The sequence below is a fragment of the Lactuca virosa genome, chromosome 9 (genome assembly GCF_052849685.1).
Source record: "Lactuca virosa cultivar CGN04683 chromosome 9, Lactuca_virosa_CGN04683_v6, whole genome shotgun sequence".
Lineage (NCBI taxonomy): Eukaryota > Viridiplantae > Streptophyta > Magnoliopsida > Asterales > Asteraceae > Lactuca > Lactuca virosa.
The window spans coordinates 93022775-93029903 of record NC_136434.1 but is presented as its reverse complement, the minus strand read 5'-3'; positions in this window follow the sequence as shown (position 1 = coordinate 93029903).

Sequence of the window (7129 nt, the reverse complement as noted above, 5' to 3'; positions counted from 1 at the left end):
ACCATATTAGCTATAAAAGCTACATAACCACATAAGTCATGCATATAACATATAGGGATGTCGTGGGCTCGTCCCCAGGATCTTACTCCAAGATGCCATGGGCTCCCCACATGGTCTTCCACCTAAGTGCTATGGGCTCTCCCATGGTCTTTAATAGGAAAGCCATGGGCTCTCCACATGGTCTTACATCCGAGTGCCATGAGCTCTCCCATGGTCTTCCATACAAGCATACCACATATACCACTAGCATACTTCCTAACACATACCAACTAACATGCCATATATTAACACTTTAGCTAGGATACCATATATCATAAAATGGGCCGGTCTTGGTGCCTTAGACCCATTGGTATGATGATGAGACTCACCTCTCGTGAATGCTGAACTGACAAGATAAGACCCAATAAGCCCCAACACACTGCTCCAACTCAACTGCCTATAACCATCATGTGATTAACTTGTCACAATCCCTAAATACCATAAATACCCTCAAGGTCAACCCTGGTCAAAGTCAAAGTCAACAGTCCATGTTGACCTCAACTCGTCGAGTGCATCGAACAACTCGTCGAGTTACCTGAGTAACTCATCAACTCGCCGAGTTACATGTGTAACTCGTCGAGTTCCTCAATGTCCAGAAGACTGAAAACTCATGTAGACTGAAACTCCAATCCTTCACAGAAATCACTCGGAATCTCGAAAACGGGTAAACCCTACACGACTCGTCGAGTTGGCTAAGGGACTCGACGAGTTCCTTTAGTCCTTTCCAGTGGGATCCAAGGTCCCAAACTTCAGATCCAACTTCTCCTAGTGTAGTTACCACGTAAAGTTGCAAACTTTACGTGCATGCAAGAACTCACAAGGCTAAAACACCAAAACTAAGGTTCCTACAATGTTTTAGTGCATGGAAAGGGCCTAAGCTGGATAAAGTGAGCAACTTTATGTCATTGAAGACCTATAGATGTCCAGATCTGGAACCATATCCTTGTGACAACTCCAAATCCGAGTATGAAACCCTTTTGACACCAAAAGTGACCATTTACTTCCAAGAAAAGAGATCTAAGCAACTAAAGGTCAAGTTAGTGACTTTATACTTCAATATGGTCGCCAATACAGAGTAGATGTCGGATCAACTGCTTCTCTCTTTTCTCCTTCTTCTTCAAGCTCCAAAATCTTCACAATCACACCAAAAATCACTCTCAAAATCTCTCTCTCTCTCTCTCTCTCTCTCTCAAGAAGGTGCAAGGCTCAAACTAGGGTTTCTCTGGGTTGTAAGGACGATGGAAGAGGCTGGAGATGAGCCATAAGTTCTTTAAATAGGGTACAAACCCTTGAAAATTAGGGTTTCCCTTTACAATGCCTACTCGTCGAGTCGGGGCCTTCCTAATCGTCGAGCAGGTCTGAAGTCTCGCGTCCTCATAAATGATCTCTACTCGATGAGTTGGAGCTCCCCAACTCGTCGAGTCCTAGCGCAAAACCCTAAAAATTTAGAAAATTAAATAATACCTGTAACAGGTGTTACACAACATATCTTGTAGCTATGCCTTTTAAATTACAAATTATTGATGAATGTCGAAAATGAATTTTTGATATGTTTCACACCTTGTGGTTTCACTTGTTATATAGTACAACACATCACATATCACAACAAATTAGATGTTATATTTGACACCGGTTGAAATATTATAATTTTATTTTTCCCACAGAATAAGATAAAACAAAGTGAACATAAACTAACTCACAAAGTGAACACAAACTCACTCACAAGTCACAACCCCTCAGATATCCACCATACATGAATATAATCTTCACCATTATCATAAAAGATAACATATAAAACTTGACTTAGTCTAATTATGTTTAATCCAATCATGTCCTAAAGCCCATGTTGTGAACTCTTTCATTGGATCAAAATTCTGCAAACTTCATTTTTCTCAACGGTATGATACGATTCTATTAGCGTATTTTCTTTAGCCACATTTTTTGTAATTATTCAAATAGTAACTTCATTTAATTAGGAGGCCACAATTCCATTATGGATGCATATTTCCCATTTGTTAGTTGGTTGCAAATAACATATTTATATTCCATGTAAGTTACTTTTGAAGCAGAAAATGAATATTGCAAAAATTGCTCCAAACAATCAGTCTCTTCTTCTATGTTCTTAGGAGATTAACCGACTCTAATAGCTTTCTATTAATGGTGCTTTAATTCCCATTCATCATACCTCCCCGTCAAGATCCATCCACCAATGTCACACCACCATGTATTCGTGAGCAACTCTCCACACTCATCGCTATGTCCACCGCTAATGTCTACCGTCTTGATGCATATATCATACAAATGGCCACTATCAACAAACTTATGGGCGTTCAAACCGGAACCATGACCAAACTCCTCCCGCCTCCACCTTCGCTTCCACCACCGAATCAACAACCAAGGTCGTCGCCACCGATATCCACACCACCACTGCTGCCGCCACAACAGTTGTTGTTGCCACTGTCGCCTCTAAAACCATTGCAATCGCCCATGTCAACCCATCAACCACTTTTTCCGTCACAACCGCCACCATCATTAACCACGACACCTTCACCACAACAATAATTCCTACTACTGATGATGCCACCCCCGAAAACTACCTGCATAAAACTACCGAAAACAATTTCGGCCAATAAAAACTACCAAAAACAGTTCCAAAAAAACTCACCGGGCATCAAGAACGGGATCCTTTTTAAGCGGATAGGACCTGATACGGATCTCTGGCCATACCTAAGGCCGCCTCCATGGCCAGATCCTTCCGTCCACAGGTACAAACCGATTGCTACCGGAAATCAGCATAAAGCGGCCTTGAGGATAAGGCCCTTTTTGAAGGGCGTAGTATTGATACGATCCTATTAGCGTATTTTCTTTAGCCACGTTTTCTTTTAATTAGTCAAATAGTAATTGCATTTAATTTCTATAATGTCTGGTTCCTGGTACGCATTTAATTATAATTTATTCATTTTTGAAGAGCTACTCGACGAGTTGGGAATCCCAGACTTGTCGAGTAAAACGAGTTTGGAAGCAAGATTTAAGTCGCCTACTCGACGATTTGAGTGCCTAGACTCGACGAGTAGGGCTTCCAGGATGAAACCCTAATTTCGGGGTTTTGCACCTTATTTAAGCATCTTAATCCCCACTTTATGGCCTCATTTCTAGCCTCCAAGTCCCAAATCCCAATCCACGAAACCCTAGAGCTTTGTGTGAGTTTATGAGCCATTTTGAGTGAACTTTGTGTGATTTGAAACTTGTAGAAGAAGAAGAAGCTAGAGTATTCCAGGAGAAGATTTTAGATCCAGAAGTAACATCTCATCCTCTTCATTTTCTGGTAATCAAGCCTCTAACTTGTCTAGTAGTTTCTCAGATCTCCTTATTTCACTTTATTGGGTTTTTGGGTCCAAGAAGATTGACCCTTGGGTTATGCACGTCCCAAGCAAAAATCCTTTCAGATCTGGAATCACCAAGGGTTGTTATGGCATAAAGGTGCAAACTTTATGCCATTGGAGCCACCATGTAAGCTCTAAGGTGTTATTTTGGCCTCTTTATCCCCAAAAGGCCATGCATGGAAGGAAAGCTAGGAGCTTTACATGTTCAAACGATGTCTAAGGCCTAGATCTATGTTAGTATGCTTTAGTTTGGAGTATTATGGCTTTTAGACCAAGATCTATGTTCTAGAGAGATAGGGTTTGAGCTAAACCCTTTAAGAAGGACTAATAACGGGTAAAGTTGGAAACTTTACCCTTAAAAGTGTGTTTCCAGTATGTATATGAAGTATGGGGTTTGGATCTGAAGGATAGGAGCTTAATCCATTAAGATGGCTCAAACAGACAGAGGAACTCGGTGAGTCCATAGAAGGACTCGACGAGTTGAGTCGTGTTGTCCCGATTCTATACCAAATAGAACTCGACGAGTTGGGGGGATGACTCGGCGAGTTGGATCGTTATTTCCAGAATTTTTGAGTTATAGAACTTGGCGAGTTGATAGGTCAACTCGGCGAGCTGAGTCAAGCAGAATGTTGACTTTAACCAGAATGATGACTTTGACTAGGGGTAAAATGGCCATTTTACCCTTAGAAGGATTGCCAGTTTTTGACTAAGTGATTATTGTGATAATGATAGTCGGGGAGTCATTGGAGCAGCCATTAGAGATTCCTCGCACGAGATTTCAGCAGCCAGCTTGAGAGGTGAGTTTTCCTCCAGTAGGAATGGGTCTAAGGCACCAAGGCCGGCCCGTTATGTAAGTTAGTATGTTCCGGATTAAGATCCGATGTCGGGCGGGGCCCGATGTAGGTTTATATGTTTTTCGGATTTCGATCCGATGCTGGGACGGTACCCAAAGGATGTTAGTATGCTTGATGAATATGTGATTCTTGCATTTGGATGTATTTGTATGTTTCCGGACTATGGTCCGATGCCGGGGCGGTTCCCGAGGAATGTTTGTATGTTTCCGGATTTTGGTCCGATGTCGGGCGAGGCCCGAGGAATGTTTATATATCTATAGTTAAGTGGTTATGTTCATGTTATGTGTATTAGTAGTTATGCTCATATGTATGCCGAGCTATGCTCGATGTCGGTGTGGGGCCCGATGTCGAGTAGGGTCAGATGCTAGATGCGGTCTGATGCCGGGTGGGGCCCGATGCCGGACAAGCCGATGTCGGGCAGTACCCGATTTAGTAGGGTGGGGCCCAATGTATGTTATATGTGATTATGTGTATGGTATGTGGTAGTTTAGGGAGATTCACTAAGCTTCGTGCTTATAGTTTTCAGTTTTGGTTTAAGGTACTTCCGCTAGTAAGGGGAAGAGCTCGGGATGACTGCATGGCACACACCATAGGGTTTAGCCTGGGAGGATTCACTCTGATGTTTTGACATATGATTTTGATATATTGACAGATGTTATGATATTTTTGAGATACACGATTTATGACTTTTATATGATGATGGATACTTATGGTTTTATTAATGAATTAAAATGAAATTTTTGGACCGTATTTTTGGGATGTTTCATGTTGGTATCAGAGCCTTGGTTTGAGGGATTCGGGCACACGCTCGGGTGTGTCTGAACTCAAACTCAGGAATTGGTATGAAAATTTTCAAAAAGAAAATCATTTTTATAAAAAGAACTTTAAAAATAGAAAAGAATTTTGAAAAGAGAAAAGGGTGTGGTGCATGCAATCAACCGAGCTCAAGTAAGTACTCCCAAATTACCCATACAAGTTTATGTTATGATATGCTTATGAGAACTGCATGCTAGATTAGGGCTAAGGATCTAGGAAGGATGCCTTATGTTCCTGTTGTATGTGTATCAGCTTTATGAACTGCATGCTAGTACATATTAGTCAGTGATATGATGGCCTGATTAGGATATGCTTGAATATGTGTACTCAATGCTTGGTGAGTCCATAGAAGGACTCGACGAGTTGAGTCGTGTTGTCCCGATTCTATACCAAATAGAACTCGACGAGTTGGGGGGATGACTCGGCGAGTTGGATCGTTATTTCCAGAATTTTTGAGTTATAGACCTCGGCGAGTTGATAGGTCAACTCGGCGAGCTGAGTCAAGCAGAATGTTGACTTTGACCAGAATGATGACTTTGACTAGGGGTAAAATGGTCATTTTACCATTAGAAGGATTGGCAGTTTTTGACTAAGTGATTATTGTGATAATGATAGTCGGGGAGTCATTGGAGCAGCCATTAGAGATTCCTCGCACGAGATTTCAGCAGCCAGCTTGAGAGGTGAGTTTTCCTCCAGTAGGAATGGGTCTAAGGCACCAAGGTCGGCCCGTTATGTAAGTTAGTATGTTCCGGATTAAGATCCGATGTCGGGCGGGGCCCGATGTAGGTTTATATGTTTTCCGGATTTCGATCCGATGCTGGGACGGTACCCAAAGGATGTTAGTATGCTTGATGAATATGTGATTCTTGCATTTGGATGTATTTGTATGTTTCCGGACTATGGTCCGATGCCGGGGCGGTTCCCGAGGAATGTTTGTATGTTTCCGGATTTTGGTCCGATGTCGGGCGAGGCCCGAGGAATGTTTATATGTCTATAGTTAAGTGGTTATGTTCATGTTATGTGTATTAGTAGTTATGCTCATATGTATGCCGAGCTGTGCTCGATGTCGGTGTGGGGCCCGATGTCGAGTAGGGCCAGATGCTAGATGCGGTCTGATGCCGGGTGGGGCCCGATGTCGGACAAGCTGATGTCGGGCAGTACCCGATTTAGTAGGGTGGGGCCCAATGTATGTTATATGTGATTATGTGTATGGTATGTGGTAGTTTAGGGAGACTCACTAAGCTTCGTGCTTACAGTTTTCAGTTTTGGTTTAAGGTACTTCCGCTAGTAAGGGGAAGAGCTCGGGATGACTGCATGGCACACACCATAGGGTTTAGCCTGGGAGGATTCACTCTGATGTTTTGACATATGATTTTGATATATTGACAGATGTTATGATATTTTTGAGATACATGATTTATGACTTTTATATGATGATGGATACTTATGGTTTTATTAATGAATTAAAATGAAATTTTTGGACCGTATTTTTGGGATGTTTCATGTTGGTATCAGAGCCTTGGTTTGAGGGATTCGGGCACACTCTCGGGTGTGTCTGAACTCAAACTCAGGAATTGGTATGAAAATTTTCAAAAAGAAAATCATTTTTATAAAAAGAACTTTAAAAATAGAAAAGAATTTTGAAAAGAGAAAAGGGTGTGGTGCATGCAATCAACCGAGCTCAAGTAAGTACTCCCAAATTACCCATACAAGTTTATGTTATGATATGCTTATGAGAACTGCATGCTAGATTAGGGCTAAGGATCTAGGAAGGATGCCTTATGTTCCTGTTGTATGTGTATCAGCTTTATGAACTGCATGCTAGTACATATTAGTCAGTGATATGATGGCCTGATTAGGATATACTTGATTATGTGTACTCAATGCTCAAATGATGCTTGCTTTGTTCTTTTAGGACTTCTATTTATCTCTAACTAACTAGTAAATGAATATGTTAAGTTACATTGTAACGCCCGTAGATCCGGGCTAGTCAATTTAGAGATAATAGGGGTCGAAAACGACTTTTTGACAAAAGAT